The following is a 22367-nucleotide window of genomic DNA, read 5'->3' on the forward strand; positions in this document are numbered from 1 at the left end:
ACTACCCAGTGTATAGTGCCACAGTGCCCTCTGTAGTGCCACACTGCACTCTGTATAGTGCCCCAGTGCCCTATGTAATGCTACACTACCCTCTGTATAGTGCCCCAGTTCCCTCTGTAGTGCCACACTGCCCTCTGTATAGTGCCCCATGTAAAGCTACACTGTCCTCTGTATAGTGCCAGTGCCCTCTGTAGTGCCACACTGCCCTTTGTATAGTGCCCCAGTGCCCTATGTAATGCTACACTACCCTCTGTATAGTGCCACAGTGCCCTCTGTAGTGCCACACTGCCCTCTGTATAGTGCCCTATGTAATGCTACACTACCCTCTGTATAGTGCCACAGTGCCCTCTGTAGTGCCACACTGCCCTCTGTATAGTACCCCATGTAATGCTACACTGCCCTCGGTATAGTGCCACAGTGCCTTCTGTAGTGCCACACTGCCCTCTGTATAGTATCCCAGTGCCCTATGTAATGCTACACTACCCTCTGTATAGTGCCACAGTGCCCTCTGTAGTGCCACACTGCCCTCTGTTTAGTGCCCCAATGCCCTATGTAATGCTACACTACCCTTTTTATAGTGCCACACTACCCTCTTTAGTGCCACACTATCCTCTGTATAGTGCTTCAGTGCCCTATGTAATGCTACACTGCCCTCTGTATAGTGCCACAGTGCCCTATGTCTTGCCACACTGTCCTCTGTATAATGCCCCAGTGCCCTATGTAATGCTACACTACCCTCTGTATAGTGCCACAGTGCCCTCTGTAGTGCCACACTGCCTTCTGTATAGTGCCCCAGTGCCCTAAGTAATGCTATACTACCCTCTGTATAGTGCCACAGTGCCCTCTGTAGTGCCACCCTGCCCTCTGTATAATGCTCCATGTAATGCTACACTGCCCTCTGTATAGTGCCAGTTCCCTCTGTAGTGCCACACTGCCCTCTGTATAGTGCCCCATGTAATGCTACACTGCCCTCTGTATAGTGCCCCAGTGCCCTCTGTAGTGCCACTGCCCTCTGTATAGTGCCCCAGTGCCCTATGTAATGCTACCCTACCCTCTGTATAGTGCCACAGTGCCATCTGTAGTGCCACACTATCCTCTGTATAGTGCCCCAGTGCCCTATGTAATGCTACACTACCCTCTGTATAGTGCCACAGTGCCCCCTGTAGTGACACACTGCCCTCTGTATAGTGCCCTATGTAATGCTACACTACCCTCTGTATAGTGCCACAGTGCCCTCTGTAGTGCCACACTGCCCTCTGTATAGTGCCCTATGTAATGCTACACTACCCTCTGTATAGTGCCACAGTGCCCTCTGTAGTGCCACACTGCCCTCTGTATAGTGCCCTATGTAATGCTACACTACTCTCTGTATAGTGCCACAGTGCCCTCTGTAGTGCCACCTCCCTCTGTATAGTGCCCCAGTGCTGAATGTAATGCTACATTGCCCTCTGTATAGTGCCACGGTGCCCTCTGTAGTGCCACACTGCCCTCTGTATAGTGCCACAGTGCCCTATGTAATGCTACACTGCACTCTGTATAGTGCCACGGTGCCCCCTGTAGCGCCACACTGCCCTCTGTATAGTGCCCCAATGCCCTATATAATGCTACACTACCCTCTGTATAGTGCCACAGTGCCCTCTGTAGTGCCACACTGCCCTCTGTATAGTGCCCCATGTAATGCTACACTGCCCTCTGTATAGTGCCACAGTGCCCTCTGTAGTGCCACACTGCCCTCTGTATAGTGCCCTAGTGCTCTATGTAATGCTACACTACCCTCTGTATAGTGCCCCAGTGCCCTATGTAATGCTACACTGTCCTCTGTATAGTGCCCCAGTGCCCTATGTAGTGCCACACTGCCCTCTGTATAGTGCCCCAGTGCCCTAAGTAATGCTATACTACCCTCTTTGTAGTGCCACAGTGCCCTTTGTAGTGCCACACTGCCCTCTGTATAGTGCCCCATGTAATGCTACACTGCCCTCTGTATAGTGCCACAGTGCCCTCTGTAGTGCCACACTGCCCTCTGTATAGTGCCCCAGTGCCCTATGTAATGCTACACTACCCTCTGTATAGTGCCACAGTGTCCTCTGTAGTGCCACACTGCCCTCTGTATAGTGCCCCATGAAATGCTACACTGCCCTCTGTATAGTGCCACATTTCCCTCTGTAGTGCCACACTGCCCACTGTATAGTGCCCTATGTAATGCTACACTACCTTCTGTATAGTGCCACAGTGCCGTCTGTAGTGCCACACTATCCTCTGTATAGTGCCCCAGTTTCCTATGTAATGCTACACTACCCTCTGTATAGTGCCACAGTGCCCCCTGTAGTGCCACACTGCCCTCTGTATAGTGCCCTATGTAATGCTACACTACCCTCTGTATAGTGCCACAGTGCCCTCTGTAGTGCCACACTGCCCTCTGTATAGTGCCCTATGTAATGCTACACTACCCTCTGTATAGTGCCACAGTGCCCTCTGTAGTGCCACCTCCCTCTGTATAGTGCCCCAGTGCTGAATGTAATGCTACATTGCCCTCTGTATAGTGCCACGGTGCCCTCTGTAGCGCCACACTGCCCTCTGTATAGTGCCACAGTGCCCTATGTAATGCTACACTACCCTCTGTATAGTGCCACAGTGCCCTCTGTAGTGCCACACTGCCCTCTGTATAGTGCCACAGTGCCCTCTGTAGTGCCACACTGCCCTCTGTATAGTGCCCCAGTGCCCTATGTAATGCTACACTACCCTCTGTATAGTGCCACAGTGCTCTCTGTAGTGCCACACTGCCCTCTGTATAGTATCCCATGTAATGCTACACTGCCCTCTGTATAGTGCCACAGTGCCCTCTGTAGTGCCACACTGCCCTCTGTATAGTATCCCATGTAATGCTACACTGCCCTCTGTATAGTGCCCCAGTGCCCTATGTAATGCTACAATACCCTCTGTATAGTGCCACAGTGCACTCTGTAGTGCCACACTGTCCTCTGTATAGTGCCCCAGTGCCCTATGTAATGCTACACTGTCCTCTTCATAGTGCCACAGTGCCCTCTGTATAGTGCCACAGTGCCCTATGTAATGCTACACTGCCTTCTGTATAGTGCCACAGTGCCCTCTATAGTGCCACACTGCCCTCTGTATAGTGCCCCAGTGCCCTATGTAATGCTACACTACACTCTGTATCGTGCCACAGTGCCCTCTGTAGTGCCACACTGTCCTCTGTATAGTGCCCCAGTCCCCTATGTAATGCTACACTGCCCTCTGAATAGTGCCACAGTGCCCTCTGTAGTGCCACACTTTCCTATGTATAGTGCCCCAGTGCCCTCTGTAGTGCCACACTGCCCTCTCTATAGTGCCCCATGTAATTCTACACTGCCCTCTGTATAGTGCCACAGTGCCCTCTGTAGTGCCACACTGCCCTCTGTATAGTGCCCCAGTGCCCTTTGTAATGCTACACTACCCTCTGTATAGTGCCGAGTGCCCTCTGTAGTGCCACACTGTCCTCTTTATAGTGCCATAGTGCCCTATGTAATGCTACACTGCCCTCTGTATAGTGCCACAGTGCCCTATGTAATGCTACACTGCCCTCTGTATAGTGCCACAGTGCCCTCTGTAGTGCCACACTGCCCTCTGTATAGTGCCCCAGTGCCCTATATAATGCTACACTACCCTCTGTACAGTGCCACAGTGCCCTCTGTAGTGCCACACTGCCCTCTGTATAGTGCCCCAGTACCCTATGTAATGCTACACTGCCCTCTGTATAGTGCCACAGTGCCCTCTGTAGTGCCACACCGCCATCTGTATAGTGCCACAGTGCCCTATGTAATTCTACACTGCCCTCTGCATAGTGCCACAGTGCCCTATGTAGTGCCACACTGTCCTCTGTATAGCGCCCCAGTGCCCTATGTAATGCTACACTACCCTCTGTATAGTGCCACAGTGCCCTCTGTAGTGCCGCACTGTCCTCTGTATAGTGCCACAGTGCCCTCTGAAGTGCCACACTGCCCTCTTTATAGTTCCCCAGTGCCCTATGTAATGCTACACTACCCTATGTATAGTGCAACAGTGCCCTCTGTAGTGCCACACTGCCCTCTGTATAGTACTCCATGTAATGCTACACTGCCCTCTGTATAGTGCCACAGTGCCCTCTGTAGTGCCACACTGCCATCTGTATAGTGCCACAGTGCCCTATGTAATGCTACACTACCCTATGTATAGTGCAACAGTGCCCTCTGTAGTGCCACACTGCCCACTGTATAGTGCCCCAGTGCCCTATGTAATGCTACACTACCCTCTGTATAGTGTCACAGTGCCCTCTGTAGTGCCACACTGCCCTCTGTATAGTGCCCCATGTAATGCTACACTGCCCTCTGTATACTGCCAGTGCCCTCTGTAGTGCCACACAGCCCTCTGTATATTGCCCCAGTGCCCTACGTAATGCTACACTACCCTCTGTATAGTGCCACAGTTCCCTCTGTAGTGCCACACTGTCCTCTATATAGTGCCACAGTACCCTCTGTAGTGCCACACTGCCCTCTGTATAGTGCCACAGTGCCCTATGTAATGCTACACTGCCCTCTGTATAGTGCCACAGTGCCCTCTGTATAGTGCCCCAGTGCCCTAAGTAATGCTATACTACCCTCTGTATAGTGCCACAGTGCCCTCTGTAGTGCCACCCTGCCCTCTGTATAATGCTCCATGTAATGCTACACTGCCCTCTGTATAGTGCCAGTGCACTCTGTAGTGCCACACTGCCCTCTGTATAGTTCCCAGTGCCCTATGTAATGCTACACTACCCTCTGTATAGTGCCACAGTGCCCTCTGTAGTGCCACACTTTCCTCCTTATAGTGCCCCAGTGCCCTATGTAATGCTACACTACCCTCTGTATAGTGCCCCAGTGCCCTCTGTAGTGCCACACTGCCCTCTGTATAGTGCCCCATGTAATGCTACACTGCCCTCTGTATAGTGCCACAGTGCCCTCTGTAGTGCCACACTGCCCTCTGTATAGTGCCCCAGTGCCCTATGTAGTGCTACACTACCCTCTGTATAAGGCCACAGTGTCGTCTGTAGTGCCACACTATCCTCTGTATAGTGCCACACTGCCCTCTGTATAGTGCCCCATGTAATGCTACACTGCCATCTGTATAGTGCCACAGTGCCCTCTGTAGTGCCACACTGCCCTCTGTATAGTGCCCCAGTGCCTTATGTAATGCTACACTGCCCTCTGTATAGTGCCACAGTGCCCTCTGTAGTGCCACACTGCCCTCTGTATAGTGCCACAGTACCCTATGTAAAGCTACACTGCCCTCTGTATAGTGCCACGGTGCCGTCTGTAGTGCCACACTATCCTCTGTATAGTGCCCCAGTGCCCTATGTAATGCTACACTACCCTCTGTATAGTGCCACCGTGCCCCCTGTAGTGACACACTGCCCTCTGTATAGTGCCCTATGTAATGCTACACTGCCCTCTGTATAGTGCCACAGTGCCCTCTGTAGTGCCACACTGCCCTCTGTATAGTGCCCCAGTGCCCTATGTAATGCTACACTACCCTCTGTATAGTGCCACAGTGCCCTCTGTAGTGCCACACTGCCCTCTGTATAGTGCCCCAGTGCCATATGTAATGCTACACTGCCCTCTGTATAGTGCCACAGTGCCCTCTGTAGTGCCACACTGTCCTCTGTATAGTGCCCCAGTGCCCTATGTAATGCTACAATACCCTCTGTATAGTGCCACAGTTCCCTCTGTAGTGCCACACTGCCCTCTGTATAGTGCCCAAGTGCCCTATGTAATCCTACACTACCCACTGTATAGTGCCACAGTGCCCTCTGTAGTGCCACACTACCCTCTGTATAGTGCCCCATGTAATGCTACACTGCCCTCTGTATAGTGCCAGTGCCCTCTGTAGTGCCACACTGCCCTATGTATAGTGCCCCAGTGCCCTATGTAATGCTACACTACCCTCTGTATAGTGCCACAGTGCCCTCTGTAGTGCCACACTGCCCTCTGTATAGTGCCCTATGTAATGCTACACTACCCTTTGTATAGTGCCACAGTGCCCTCTGTAGTGCCACACTGCCCTCTGTATAGTGCCCCATGTAATGCTACACTGCCCTCGGTATAGTGCCACAGTGCCCTCTGTAGTGCCACACTGCCCTCTGTATAGTGCCCCAGTGCCCTATGTAATGCTACACTACCCTCTGTATAGTGCCACAGTGCCCTCTGTAGTGCCACACTGCCCTCTGCTTAGTGCCCCAGTGCCCTATGTAATGCTACACTACCCTTTTTATAGTGCCACACTACCCTCTGTAGTGCCACACTATCCTCTGTATAGTGCCCCAGTGCCCTATGTAATGCTACACTGCCCTCTGTATAGTGCCACAGTGCCCTATGTAATGCTACACTACCCTCTGTATAGTGCCACAGTGCCCTCTGTAGTGCCACACTGCCCTCTGTATAGTGCCCCAGTGCCCTAAGTAATGCTATACTACCATCTGTATAGTGACACAGTGCCCTCTGTAGTGCCCCCTGCCCTCTATATAATGCTCCATGTAATGCTACACTTCCCTCTGTATAGTGCCAGTGCCCTTTGTAGTGCCACACTGCCCTCTGTATAGTGCCCCAGTGCCCTATGTAATGCTACACTACCCTCTGTATAGTGCCACAGTGCCCTCTGTAGTGCCACACTTTCCTCCTTATAGTGCCCCAGTGCCCTATGTAATGCTACACTACCCTCTGTATAGTGCCCCAGTGCCCTCTGTAGTGCCACACTGCCCTCTGTATAGTGCCACAGTGCCCTCTGTAGTGCCATACTGCCCTCTGTATAGTGCCCTATGTAATGCTACACTACCCTCTGTAGAGTGCCACAGTGCCCTATGTAGTGCCACATTGCCCTCTGTATAGTGCCCTATGTAATTCTACACTACCCTCTGTATAGTGCCACAGTGCCCTCTGTAGTGCCATACTGCCCTCTGTATAGTGCCCTATGTAATGCTACACTACCCTCTGTAGAGTGCCACAGTGCCCTATGTAGTGCCACATTGCCCTCTGTATAGTGCCCTATGTAATTCTACACTACCCTCTGTATAGTGCCACAGTGCCCTCTGTAGGGCCAACTCCCTCTGTATAGTGCCCCAGTGCTCAATGTAATGCTACATTGCCCTCTGTATAGTGCCACGGTGCCCTCTGTAGTGCCACACTGTCCTCTGTATAGTGCTCCATGTAATGCTACACTGCCCTCTGTATAGTGCCACAGTGCCCTCTGTAGTGCCATACTGCCCTCTGTATAGTGCCCTATGTAATGCTACACTACCCTCTGTAGAGTGCCACAGTGCCCTATGTAGTGCCACATTGCCCTCTGTATAGTGCCCTATGTAATTCTACACTACCCTCTGTATAGTGCCACAGTGCCCTCTGTAGGGCCAACTCCCTCTGTATAGTGCCCCAGTGCTCAATGTAATGCTACATTGCCCTCTGTATAGTGCCACGGTGCCCTCTGTAGTGCCACACTGTCCTCTGTATAGTGCTCCATGTAATGCTACACTGCCCTCTGTATAGTGCCACAGTGCTCTATGTAATGCTACACTACCCTCTGTATAGTGCCACTGTGCCCTCTGTAGTGCCACACTGCCCTCTGTATAGTGCCCCATGTAATGCTACACTGCTGTTAGGGACCTGCCAGGTACTTAATCTAGGTATACTCCTGGGATTAATCAATCCACACCTGAGGCCAGATCTGTTCGACTGACACCATCTCCCACCAACCAGGGTGGCAGGCTCAGGAGTGGGAGAGCCTATCGCGGCCTGGTCAGTCGGAGTTAGCTCCGCCCCCTGTCCTTTATTACCTGCTGTGTTCTCCTCCTCAGTGCTTGTAATTCTTTTGGATTCCTGGCCCCACTGCTGCTTGCTCCAGCCTGCTTCTGCCGTGCTTCTGCCTTGCTGCAGTTCTGCTTGACCTGCTTTGCTTTGCCCCTGGCTTGCTTCTGTCTCCGTGCCCGCTCGGGTGTACTCACTTCGTCCTGGTCCTGACTGTTCGTTCGCCGCTCCGTTTCCTCGTGGCGTTCCGTGGCTACTGCCCCTTCCCTTGCGTGTTCCCTGTTTGTTTTCCTGTGCACTTAGACAGCGTAGGGACCGCCGCCCAGTTGTACCTCGTCGCCTAGGGCGGGTCGTTGCAAGTAGGCAGGGACAGGGCGGTGGGTAGATTAGGGCTCACTTTCCCTTCACCTCCTTCCTGCCATTACATAATTACAAGCCCTTACCTAGTCTACCATTTCTCCTACGCTGACGCTATCATGGACCCCCTTGAGACCCTGACCCAGCAGATGCAGGGCCTCTCCCTACAGGTCCTGGCCCTGGCCCAAAGGGTCAATCAGGGTGACGCTGCTTTAGTAGTACCCCTCACCTCACCTCTAGAACCCGACCTCAAGTTACCTGACCGGTTCTCAGGGGACCGTAAGACGTTTCTCTCCTTCCGGGAGAGTTGCAGACTGTATTTCCGCCTAAAGCCCCACTCCTCAGGTTCCGAGAACCAGCGGGTGGGTATCATCATATCCCGACTCCAGGAAGGGCCCCAAGAGTGGGCCTTCTCCTTGGCTCCTGACGCCCCTGAACTTTCCTCTGTTGATCGTTTTTTCTCTGCCCTCGGACTCATTTACGACGAGACTGACAGGACTGCTTTAGCCGAGAGTCAGCTGGTGACCTTACGTCAGGGTAGGAGACCGGTTGAGGAATACTGTTCTGATTTTAGGAAGTGGTGCGTAGCTTCTCAGTGGAACGATCCGGCCCTAAGGTGCCAGTTTAGGTTAGGATTATCTGATGCCCTGAAGGATCTGCTGGTTAGCTACCCCTCGTCTGACTCCCTTGACCAGGTTATGGCCCTAGCAGTACGACTTGACCGACGTCTCAGGGAACGTCAGCTAGAACGCTTCAGTGTGCTCCCCTCTGACTTTTCTGCGATCCCCCCCGAGGTCCCGTCTCCTCGCCCCTCCACGGAGGACTCGGAGGTACCTATGCAACTCGGGGCCTCCATGTCCCCTCGACAACGTAGGGAGTTTCGCAGAATGAATGGTCTCTGCTTCTACTGTGGGGACGACAAGCATCTACTGAACACCTGTCCCAGGCGCAAGAATAAGAAGCCGGAAAACTTCCGCGCCTAAGTGATCATCGGGGAGGTCACTTGGGCGCACAGGTATTTCCCGTTAATGTGAAACGCAATAAAATTTTGCTTCCCTTTCAGGTCTCGTTTGCTGGCCGGTCTGCCACGGGCAGTGCTTTCGTGGATTCTGGCTCATCTGCTAATATCATGTCTGTGGAATTTGCTATGTCTCTAAAGATGCCTTGTATTGATTTACCTTATCCTATCCCTGTAGTAGGTATCGACTCAACTCCCCTTGCTAATGGTTATTTTACTCAGCATACTCCTGTTTTTGAACTCCTGGTTGGCTCCATGCATGTGGAGCAGTGCTCTGTACTGGTGATGCAGGGATTATCGTCTGATCTGGTTTTAGGCCTTCCCTGGTTGCAGTTGCATAATCCCACGTTTGATTGGAATACTGGGGAGCTTACCAAATGGGGTAATGAATGTCTTATGTCATGTCTTTCTGTTAACTCTATTTCTCCCCGGGAGGAGGTAAACACGCTTCCTGAGTTTGTTCAGGACTTCGCCGATGTGTTTTCTAAGGAGGCCTCCGAGGTGTTGCCCCCCCATAGAGATTACGATTGCGCTATCGATTTGGTGCCTGGTGCCAAGCTTCCTAAGGGTAGGATATTTAATCTTTCATGTCCTGAACGTGAAGCTATGAGGGTGTATATCCAAGAATGCCTGGCCAAGGGTTTCATTCGCCCCTCGACTTCTCCTGTAGGTGCTGGCTTCTTCTTCGTGGGGAAGAAGGATGGTGGTCTTAGGCCGTGCATTGATTATCGTAACCTGAATAAGGTCACCGTAAGGAACCAGTACCCACTTCCTTTGATTCCGGATCTTTTTAATCAGGTTCAGGGAGCCCAATGGTTTTCTAAGTTCGATCTACGGGGGGCATATAACCTTATCCGCATCAAAGAGGGGGATGAGTGGAAAACTGCGTTCAACACACCCGAGGGTCATTTCGAATACCTGGTCATGCCCTTTGGGTTGTGTAATGCCCCTGCTGTCTTCCAGAATTTTATTAATGAAATCCTGAGAGAGTACCTGGGTAATTTTCTTGTTGTGTACCTTGATGACATACTGGTGTTTTCCAAGGACTGGTCCTCCCACGTGGAGCATGTCAGGAAGGTGCTCCAGGTCCTTCGGGAGAATAATCTGTTTGCTAAGACTGAAAAATGTGTCTTTGGGGTACAGGAGATACCATTTTTAGGGCAAATCCTCACTCCTCATGAATTCCGCATGGACCCTGCCAAGGTTCAGGCTGTGGCGGAATGGGTCCAACCGGCCTCCCTTAAGGCGTTACAGTGTTTTTTAGGGTTCGCCAACTATTACAGGAGATTTATTGCCAACTTCTCGGTCGTCGCTAAGCCTCTTACGGACCTTACCCGCAAGGGTGCTGATGTCCTCCATTGGCCCCCTGAGGCCGTCCAGGCCTTTGAGACTCTCAAGAAGTGCTTTATCTCGGCCCCCGTGCTGATTCAGCCCAACCAAGAGGAGCCATTTATTGTGGAGGTTGACGCTTCCGAGGTGGGAGTGGGGGCCGTCTTGTCCCAGGGTACCAGCTCCCTCACCCATCTCCGCCCCTGTGCTTACTTCTCTAGGAAGTTTTCGCCCACGGAGAGTAACTATGATCTTGGCAACCGCGAACTTCTAGCCATTAAATGGGCTTTTGAGGAGTGGCGGCACTTCCTTGAGGGGGCCAGACACCAGGTAACGGTCCTTACGGATCACAAGAATCTGGTTTTCCTAGAATCGGCCCGGAGGCTTAATCCTAGACAAGCTCGGTGGGCACTATTCTTTACCAGATTTAATTTCTTGGTTACCTATAGGGCTGGGTCCAAGAATATTAAGGCTGATGCTCTGTCACGTAGTTTCATGGCCAATCCTCCTTCCGAGAAGGATCCTGCTTGTATTTTACCCCCTGGTATAATCGTCTCTGCCACGGATTCTGATTTAGCTTCTGATATCGCGGCTGATCAGGGTGCAGCCCCCGGGAACGTCCCTGGGGACAAACTGTTTGTTCCCCTGCAATACCGGCTGAGGGTACTCAGGGAAAACCATGACTCCGCTCTATCTGGTCATCCTGGCATCTTGGGCACCAAACACCTCATTACCAGAAACTATTGGTGGCCTGGGTTGCCTAAAGACGTTAGGGCTTACGTCGCCGCTTGTGAGGTTTGCGCTAGGTCCACCTTCTCTTCCCCACTAAACCGGGTTCCCTTAGTAAGGGTCCGGTGGCCCCTCATAAAAGGGGGAGTACTGTTAGGGACCTGCCAGGTACTTCATCTAGGTATACTCCTGGGATTAATCAATCCACACCTGAGGCCAGACCTGTTCGACTGACACCATCTCCCACCAACCAGGGTGGCAGGCTCAGGAGTGGGAGAGCCTATCGCGGCCTGGTCTGTCGGAGTTAGCTCCGCCCCCTGTCCTTTATTACCTGCCCTGTTCTCTCCCTCAGTGCTTGTAATTCTTTTGGATTCCTGGCCCCACTGCTGCTTGCTCCAGCCTGCTTCTGCCGTGCTTCTGCCTTGCTGCAGTTCTGCTTGACCTGCTTTGCTTTGCCCCTGGCTTGCTTCTGTCTCCGTGCCCGCTCGGGTGTACTCACTCCGTCCTGGTCCTGACTGTTCGTTCGCCGCTCCGTTTCCTCGTGGCGTTCCGTGGCTACTGCCCCTTCCCTTGCGTGTTCCCTGTTTGTTTTCCTGTGCACTTAGACAGCGTAGGGACCGCCGCCCAGTTGTACCTCGTCGCCTAGGGCGGGTCGTTGCAAGTAGGCAGGGACAGGGCGGTGGGTAGATTAGGGCTCACTTTCCCTTCACCTCCTTCCTGCCATTACAACTGCCATCTGTATAGTGCCACAGTGCCCTCTGTAGTGCCATACTGCCCTCTGTATAGTGCCCCAGTGCCTTATGTAATGCTACACTGCCCTCTGTATAGTGCCACAGTGCCCTCTGTAGTGCCACACTGCCCTCTGTATAGTGCCACAGTGCCCTATGTAATTCTACACTACCCTCTGTATAGTGCCACTGCCACAGTGCCCTCTGTAGTGCCACACTGTCTTCTGTATAGTGCCCCAGTGCCCTATGTAATGCTACACTACACTCTGTATAGTGCCACAGTGCCCTCTGTAGTGCCGCACTGTCCTCTGTATAGTGCCCCAGTGCCCACTGTAGTGCCACACTGCCCTCTGTATAGTGTCCCAGTGCCCTATGTAATGCTATACTACCCTCTGTATAGTGCCACAGTTCCCTCTTTAGTGCCACACTGCCCTCTGTATAGTGCCCAAGTGCCCTATGTAATCCTACACTACCCTCTGTATAGTGCCACAGTGCCCTCTGTAGTGCCACACTGCCCTCTGTATAGTGCCCCATGTAATGCTACACTGCCCTCTGTATACTGCCAGTGCCCTCTGTAGTGCCACACTGCCCTCTGTATAGTGCCCCAGTGCCCTATGTAATGCTACACTACCCTCTGTATAGTGCCACAGTTTCCTCTGTATAGTGCCCAAGTGCCCTATGTAATCCTACACTACCCACTGTATAGTGCCACAGTGCCCTCTGTAGTGCCACACTGCCCTCTGTAGTGCCACACTGCCCTCTATATAGTGCCCCATGTAATGCTACACTACCCTCTGTATAGTGCCACAGTGCCCTCTGTAGTGCCACACTGCCCTCTGTATAGTGCCCCATGTAATGCTACACTGCCCTCTGTATACTGCCAGTGCCCTCTGTAGTGCCACACTGCCCTCTGTATAGTGCCCAGTGCCCTATGTAATGCTACACTACCCTCTGTATAGTGCCACAGTTCCCTCTGTAGTGCCACACTGCCCTCTATAAAGTGCCACAGTGCCCTCTGTAGTGCCACAGTGCCCTCTGTAGTGCCACACTGCCCTCTGTATAGTGCCACAGTGCCCTATGTAATGCTACACTGCCCTCTCTATAGTGCCACAGTGCCCACTGTAGTGCCACACTGCCCTCTGTATAGTGACCCAATGCCCTATATAATGCTACACTACCCTCTGTATAGTGCCACAGTGCCCTCTGTAGTGCCACACTGCCCTCTGTATAGTGCCCCATGTAATGCTACACTGCCCTCTGTATAGTCCCACAGTGCCCTCTGTAGTGCCACACTGTCCTCTGCATAGTGGCCCATGTAATGCTACACTGCCTTTTGTATAGTGCCACAGTGCCCTCTGTAGTGCCACACTGCCCTCTGTATAGTGCCCCAGTGCCCTATGTAATGCTACACTACCCTCTGTATAGTTCCACAGTGCCCTCTGTATGGCCACACTGCCCTCTGTATAGTGCCCCAGTGCCCTATGTAATGCTACACTGCCCTCTGTATAGTGCCACAGTGCCCTCTGTAGTGCCACACTGTCCTCTGTATAGTGCCCCAGTGCCCTATGTAATGCTACACTTCCCTCTGTATAGTGCCACAGTGCCCTCTGTAGTGCCACACTGTCCACTGTATAGTGCCCCAGTGCCCTCTGTAGTGCCACACTGCCCTCTGTTTAGTGTCCCAGTTCCCTATGTAATGCTACAATACCCTCTGTATAGTGCCACAGTTCCCTCTGTAGTGCCACACTGCCCTCTGTATAGTGCCCAAGTGCCCTATGTAATCCTACACTACCCACTGTATAGTGCCACAGTGCCCTCTGTAGTGCCACACTGCCCTCTGTATAGTGCCCCATGTAATGCTACACTGCCCTCTGTATAATGCCAGTGCCCTCTGTAGTGCCACACTGCCCTCTATATAGTGCCCTATGTAATGCTACACTACCCTCTGTATAGTGCCACAGTGCCCTCTGTAGTGCCTCCTCCCTCTGTATAGTGCCCCAGTGCTCAATGTAATGCTACATTGCCCTCTGTATAGTGCCACGGTGCCCTCTGTAGTGCCATACTGCCCTCTGTATAGTGCCACAGTGCCCTATGTAATGCTAAACTACCCTCTATATAGTGCCACAGTGCCCTCTGTAGTGCCACTCTGTCCTCTGTATAGTGCCACAGTGCCCTATGTAATGCTACACTGCCCTCTGTATAGTGCCACAGTGCCCTCTGTAGTGCCACACTGCCCTCTGTATAGTGCACCAGTGCCCTATGTAATGCTACACTACCCTCTGTATAGTGCCACAGTGCCCTCTGTAGTGCCACACAGTCCTCTTTATAGTGCCATAGTGCCCTATGTAATGCTACACTGCCCTCTGTATAGTGCCACAGTGCCCTCTGTAGTGCCACACTGCCCTCTGTATAGTGCTCCATGTAATGCTACACTGCCCTCTGTTTAGTGCCACAGTGCCCTCTGTAGTGCCACACTGCCCTCTGTATAGTGCCCCAGTTCCCTATGTAATGCTACACTGCCCTCTGTATAGTGCCACAGTGCTTTCTGAAGTGCCACACTGCCCTCTGTATAGTGCTCCATGTAATGCTACACTGCCCTCTGTTTAGTGCCACAGTGCCCTCTGTAGTGCCACACTGCCCTCTGTATAGTTCCCTATGTAATGCTACACTACCCTCTGTATAGTGCCCCAGTGCCCTATGTAATGCTACACTACCCTCTGTATAGTGCCACAGTGCCCTCTGTAGTGCCACACTGCCCTCTGTATTGTGCCCCAGTGTCCTATGTAATGCTACACTGCCCTCTGTATAGTGCCACAGTGCCCTCTGTAGTGCCACACTGCCCTCTGTATAGTTCCCTATGTAATGCTACACTTCCCTCTGTATAGTGCCACAGTGCCGTCTGTAGTGCCACACTATCCTCTGTATAGTGCCCCAGTGCCCTATGTAATGCTACACTACCCTCTGTATAGTGACACAGTGCCCCCTGTAGTGCCACACTGCCCTCTGTATAGTGCCCTATGTAATGCTACACTAACCTCTGTATAGTTCCACAGTGCCCTCTGTAGTGCCACTCTGCCCTCTGTATAGTGCCCTATGTAATGCTACACTACCCTCTGTATAGTGCCACAGTGCCCTCTGTAGTGCCTCCTCCCTCTGTATAGTGCCCCAGTGCTCAATGTAATGCTACATTGCCCTCTGTATAGTGCCACGGTGCCCTCTGTAGTGCCATACTGCCAACTGTATAGTGCCACAGTGCCCTTTGTAATGCTACACTACCCTCTGTATAGTGCCACAGTGCCCTCTGTAGTGCCACACTGTCATCTTTATAGTGCCATAGTGCCCTATGTAATGCTACACTGCCCTCTGTATAGTGCCACAGTGCCCTCTGTAGTGCCACACTGCCCTCTGTATAGTGCCCCAGTGCCCTATGTATTGCTACACTGCCCTCCGTATAGTACCACAGTGCTTTCTGTAGTGCCACACTGCCCTCTGTATAGTGCTCCATGTAATGCTACACTGCCCTCTGTTTAGTGCCACAGTGCCCTCTGTAGTGCCACACTGCCCTCTGTATAGTGCCCCAGTTCCCTATGTAATGCTACACTACCCTCTGTATAGTGCCACAGTGCCCTCTGTAGTGCCACACTGCCCTCTGTATAGTGCCCCATGCAATGCTACACTGCCATCTGTATAGTGCCACAGTGCCCTCTGTAGTGCCACACTGCCCTCTGTATAGTGCCCCAGTGCCTTATGTAATGCTACATTGCCCTCTGTATAGTGCCACAGTGCCCTCTGTAGTGCCACACTGTCCATTGTATAGTGCCCCAGTGCCCTATGTAATGCTACACTACCCTCTGTATAGTGCCACAGTGCCCTCTGTAGTGCTGCACTGCCTTCTGTATAGTGCCCCAGTGCCCTCTGTAGTGCCACACTGCCCTCTGTATAGTGTCCCAGTGCCCTATGTAATGCTACACTACCCTCTGTAAAGTGCCACAGTGCCCTCTGTAGTGCCACGCTGCCCTCTGTATAGTGCCCCTGTGCCCTATGTAATGCTACACTACCCTCTGTATTGTGCCACAGTGCCCTCTGTAGTGCCACACTGCCCTCTGTATAGTGCCCCAGTGCCCTATGTAATGCTACACTACCCTCTGTATAGTGCCACAGTTCCCTATGCAGTGCCACACTGCCCTCTATATAGTGCCACAGTGCCCTCTGTAGTGCCACACTGCCCTCTGTATAGTGCCACAGTGCCCTATGTAATGCTACGCTGCCCTCTGTATAGTGCCACAGTGCCCTCTGTAGTGCCACACTGCCCTCTGTATAGTGCCCCATGTAATTCTACACTGCCCTCTGTACAGTGCCACAGTGCGCTCTGTAGTGCCACACTGTCCTCTGTATAGTGCCCCATGTAATGCTACAGTGCCCTCTGTAGTGCCACACTGCCCTCTGTATAGTGCCCCAGTGCCCTATGTAATGCTACACTACCCTCTGTATAGTGCCACAGTGCCCTCTGTAGTGCCACACTGCCCTCTGTATAGTGCCCCGGTGCCCTATGTAATTCTACACTGCCCTCTGAATAGTGCCACATTGCCGTCTGTAGTGCCACACTGCCCTCTGTATAGTGCCCCAGTGCCCAATGTAATGCTACATTGCCCTCTGTATAGTGCCACAGTGCCCTCTGTAGTGCCACACTGCCCTCTGTATAGTGCCCCAGTGCCCTATGTAATGCTACACTACCCTCTGTATGGTGCCACAGTGCCCTCTGTAGTGCCACACATTCCTCTGTATAGTGCCCCAGTGCCCTCTGTATAGTGCCACAGTGCCCTCTGTAGTGCCACACTGTCCTCTGTATAGTGCCCCAGTGCCCTATGTAATGCTACACTACCCTTTTTATAGTGCCACAGTGCCCTCTGTATAGTGCCCCAGTGCCCTCTGTAGTGCCACACTGCCCTCTGTATAGTGTACCAGTGCCCTATGTAATGCTACAATACCCTCTGTATAGTCCCACAGTTCCCTCTGTAGTGCCACACTGCCCTCTGTATAGTGCCCAAGTGGCCTATGTAATCCTACACAACCCACTGTATAGTGCCCCAGTGCCCTCTGTAGTGCCACACTGCCTTCTGTATAGTGCCCCATATAATGCTACACTTCCCTCTGTATACTGCCAGTGCCCTCTGTAGTGCCACACTGCCCTCTGTATAGTGCCCCAGTGCCCTGTGTAGTGCCACACTGCCCTCTGTATAGTTCCCCAGTGTCCTATGTAATGCTACACTGCCCTCTGTATTGTGCCACAGTGCCCTATGTAATGCTACACTGCCCTCTGTATAGTGCCACAGTGCCCTCTGTAGTGCCACACTGCCCTCTGTATAGTGCTCCAGTGCCCTATGTAATGCTACACTACCCTCAGTATAGTGCCACAGTGCCCTCTGTGGTGCCACACTGCCATCTGTATAGTAACCTATGTAATGCTACACTGCCCTCTGTATAGTGCCCCAGTGCCCTCTGTAGTGCCACACTGCTCTCTGTATAGTGCCCTACGTAATGCTATACTACCCTGTGTATAGTGCCACAGTGCCCTCTGTAGTGCCACACTGCCCTCTGTATAGTGCCCTATGTAATGCTACTCTACCCTCTGTATAGTGCACCAGTGCCCTCTGTAGTGCCACACTGCCCTCTGTATAGTGCCCTATGTAATGCTACTCTACCCTCTGTATAGTGCCACAGTGCCCCCTGTAGTGCCACACTGTCCATTGTATAGTGCCCCAGTGCCCTATGTAATGCTACACTACCCTCTGTATAGTGCCACAGTGCCCTCTGTAGTGCCACACTGCCCTCTGTATAGTGCCCCAGTGCCCTATGTAAAGCTAAACTACCTTCTGTATAGTGCCACACTGCCCTCTGTATAGTGCCACCTTGCCCTTTGTAGTGCCACACTGCCCTCTGTATAGTGCCCTATGTAATGCTACACTACCCTCTGTATAGTGTCACAGTGCCGTCTGTAGTGCCACACTATCCTCTGTATAGTGCCCCAGTGCTCAATGTAATGCTACATTGCCCTTTGTATAGTGCCACGGTGCCCTCTGTAGTGCCACACTGTCGTCTTTATAGTGCCATAGTGCCCCATGTAATGCTACACTGCCCTCTGTATAGTGCCACAGTGCACTAAGTAATGCTACACTGCCCTCTGTATAGTGCCCCAGTGCCTTATGTAATGCTACACTGCCCTCTGTATAGTGCCCCAGTGCCTTATGTAATGCTACACTGCCCTCTGTATAGTGCCACAGTGCCCTCTGTAGTACCACACTGCCCTCTGTATAGTGCCCCAGTGCCCTATGTAATGCTACACTGCCCTCTGTATAGTGCCACAGTGCCCTCTGTAGTGCAACACTGCCCTCTGTATAGTGCCCAAGTGCCCTATGTAATGCTACACTGCCCTCTGTATAGTGCCCCAGTGCCCTATGTAATGCTATACTGCCCTCTGTATAGTGCCACAGTGCCCTCTGTAGTGCCACACCGCCCTCTGTATAGTGCCCCAGTGCCCTATGTAATGCTACACTGCCCTCTATATAGTGCCACAGTGCCCTCTGTAGAGCCACACTGCCCTCTGTATAGTGCCACACTGTCCTCTGTATAGTGCCCTAGTGCCCTCTGTATAGTGCCACAGTGCCCTCTGTAGTGCCACTCCCCTCTGTAGTGCCACACTGTCCTCTGTATAGTGCCCCAGTGCCCTCTGTAGTGCCCTAGTGCCCTCTGTAAAGTGCCCAAGTGCCTTATGTAATGCTACACTGCCCTCTGTATAGTGCCCCAGTGCCTTATGTAATGCTACACTGCCCTCTGTATAGTGCCACAGTGCCCTCTGTAGTGCCACACTGCCCTCTGTATAGTGCCCAAGTGCCCTATGTAATGCTACACTGCCCTCTGTATAGTGCCACAGTGCCCTCTGTAGTGCAACACTGCCCTCTGTATAGTGCCCAAGTGCCCTATGTAATGCTACACTGCCCTCTGTATAGTGCCCCAGTGCCCTAGGTAATGCTATACTGCCCTATGTATAGTGCCACAGTGCCCTCTGTATAGTGCCACAGTGCCCTCTGTAGTGCCACACAGTCCTCTGTATAGTGCCCTAGTGCCCTCTGTATAGTGCCACAGTGCCCTCTGTTGTGCCACACTGTCCTCTAAATAGTGCCCCAGTGCCCTCTGTATAGTGCCACAGTGCCCTCTGTAGTGCCACACTGTCCTCTGTATAGTGCCCTAGTGCCCTCTGTATAGTGCCACAGTGCCCTCTGTAGTGCCACTCTCCTCTGTAGTGCCACACTGTCCTCTGTATAGAGCCCCAGTGCCCTCTGTAGTGCCACACTGTCCTCTGTATAGTGCCCCAGTGCCCTCTGTAGAGCCACACTGTGCTCTGTATAGTGCCCTCTGTATAGTGCCACAGTGCCCTCTGTAGTGCCACACTGTCCTCTGTATAGTGCCCCAGTGCCCTCTGTAGAGCCACACTGTGCTCTGTATAGTGCCCTCTGTATAGTGCCACAGTGCCCTCTGTAGTGCCACACTGTCCTCTGTATAGTGCCACAGTGCCCTCTGTAGTGCCACACTGTCCTCTGTATAGTGCCTTAGTGCCCTCTGTACAGTGCCGCAGTGCCCTCTGTAGTGCCACACTGCCCTCTGTATAGTGCCACAGTGCCTCTGTAGTGCCACACTGCCCTCTGTAGTGCCACACTGCCCTCTGTAAAGTGCCCCAGTGCCTTATGTAATGCTACACTGCCCTCTGTATAGTGCCCCAGTGCCTTATGTAATGCTACACTGCCCTCTGTATAGTGCCACAGTGCCCTCTGTAGTGCCACACTGCCCTCTGTATAGTGCCCTATGTAATGCTACACTGCCCTCTGTATAGTGCCACAGTGCCCTCTGTAGTGCAACACTGCCCTCTGTATAGTGCCCTATGTAATGCTACACTGCCCTCTGTATAGTGCCCCAGTGCCCTATGTAATGCTACACTGCCCTCTGTATAGTGCCACAGTGCCCTCTGTAGTGCAATACTGCCCTCTGTATAGTGCCCTATGTAATGCTACACTGCCCTCTGTATAGTGCCACAGTACCCTCTGTAGTGCCACACCGCCCTCTGTATAGTGCCCCAGTGCCCTATGTAATGCTACACTGCCCTCTGTATAGTGCCACAGTGCCCTCTGTAGAGCCACACTGCCCTCTGTATAGTGCCACACTGTCCTCTGTATAGTGCCCTAGTGCCCTCTGTATAGTGCCACAGTGCCCTCTGTAGTGCCACACTGTCCTCTGTATAGCGCCCTAGTGCCCTCTGTATAGTGCCACAGTGCCCTCTGTAGTGCCACTCCCCTCTGTAGTGCCACACTGTCCTCTGTATAGTGCCCCAGTGCCCTCTGTAGTGCCCTAGTGCCCTCTGTATAGTGCCACAGTGCCCTCTGTAGAGCCACACTTTCCTCTGTATAGTGCCCCAGTGCCCTCTGTAGAGCCACACTGCCCTCTGTATAGTGCCACAGTGCCCTCTGTAGTGCCACACTGTCCTCTGTATAGTGCCCTAGTGCCCTCTGTATAGTGCCACTGTGCCCTCTGTAGTGCCACACTGTCCTCTGTATAGTGCCCTAGTGCCCTCTGTATAATGCCACAGTGCCATCAATAGTGCCACACTGCCCTCTGTATAGTGCCCAAGTGCCCTATGTAATGCTACACTGCCCTCTGTATAGTGCCCCAGTGCCCTATGTAATGCTATACTGCCCTATGTATAGTGCCACAGTGCCCTCTGTATAGTGCCACAGTGCCCTCTGTAGTGCCACACAGTCCTCTGTATAGTGCCATAGTGCCCTCTGTATAGCGCCACAGTGCCCTCTGTATAGTGCCACAGTGCCCTCTGTAGTGCCACTGTCCTCTGTATAGTGCCCCAGTGCCCTCACTATAGTGCCTCCTGTAGTGCCACACTGTCCTCTGTATAGTGCCACAGTGCCCTCTGTAGTGCCACACTGCCCTTTGTATAGTGCCCCAGTGCCCTATGTAATGCCACACTGTCCTCTGTATAGTGCCACAGTGCCGTCTGTATAGTGCCACAGTGCCCTCTGTAGTGCCACACAGTCCTCTGTATAGTGCCATAGTGCCCTCTGTATAGCGCCACAGTGCCCTCTGTATAGTGCCACAGTGCCCTCTGTAGTGCCACACTGTCCTCTGTATAGTGCCCCAGTGCCCTCACTATAGTGCCTTCTGTAGTGCCACACTGTCCTCTGTATAGTGCCACAGTGCCCTCTGTAGTGCCACACTGCCCTTTGTATAGTGCCCCAGTGCCCTATGTAATGCTATACTGCCCTCTGTATAGTGCCACACTGTCCTCTGTATAGTGCCCTAGTGCCCTCTGTATAGTGCCACAGTGCCCTCTGTAGTGCCACACTGTCCTCTGTATAGTGCCAAAGTGCCCTCTGTAGTGCCACACTGCCCTCTGTATAGTACCCCAGTGCCCTATGTAATGCTACACTGCCCTCTGTATAGTGCCAAAGTGCCATATGTAATGCCAGCCACACTGCCCTCTGTATAGTGCCCCTTGTAATGCTACACTGCCCTCTGTATAGTGCCAGTGCCCTGTGTAGTGCCACACTGCCCTCTGTATAGTGCCCCAGTGCCCTATGTAATGCTACACTACCCTCTGTATGGTGCCACACTTCCCTCTGTATAGTGCCCTATGTAATGCTACACTGCCCTCTGTATAGTGCCACAGTGCCCTGTGTAGTGCCACACTGCCTTCTGTATAGTGCCCCAGTGCCCTATGTAATGCTACACTGCCCTCTGTATAGTGCCAGAGTGCCCTCTGTATAGTGCCCTAGTGCCCTCTGTATAGTGCCACAGTGTCCTATGTAATGCTACACTACCCTCTGTATAGATCCACAGTGCCCTCTGTAGTGCCACACTGTCCTCTGTATAGTGCTCTAGTGCCCTCTGTATAGTGCCCTTGTGCCCTCTGTAGTGCCACACTGTCCTCTGTATAGTGCCCTAGTGCCCTCTGTAGTGCCACACTGCCCTCTGTATAGTGCCAAAGTTCCCTCTGTAATGCTACACTGCCCTCTGTATAGTGCCACAGTGCCATCTGTAGTGCCACACTGCCCTCTGTAGTGCCACACTGCCCTCTGTATAGTGCCAAAGTGCCCTCTGTAATGCCACACTGTCCTCTGTATAGTGCCCCAGTGCCCTCTGTAGCTCCACACTACCCTCTGTATAGATCCACAGTGCCCTCTGTAGTGCCACACTGCCCTCTGTATAGTGCCCCAGTGCCCTATGTAATGCCACACTGCCCTCTGTATAGTGCCACAGTGCCCTCTGTAGTGCCAGCCACACTGCCCTCTGTATAGTGCCACAGTGCCCTCTGTATAGTGCCCTCTGTATAGTGCCACA

This window comes from Rhinoderma darwinii, chromosome 5 (genome assembly GCF_050947455.1).
Source record: "Rhinoderma darwinii isolate aRhiDar2 chromosome 5, aRhiDar2.hap1, whole genome shotgun sequence".
In the NCBI taxonomy this organism is placed as follows: domain Eukaryota; kingdom Metazoa; phylum Chordata; class Amphibia; order Anura; family Rhinodermatidae; genus Rhinoderma; species Rhinoderma darwinii.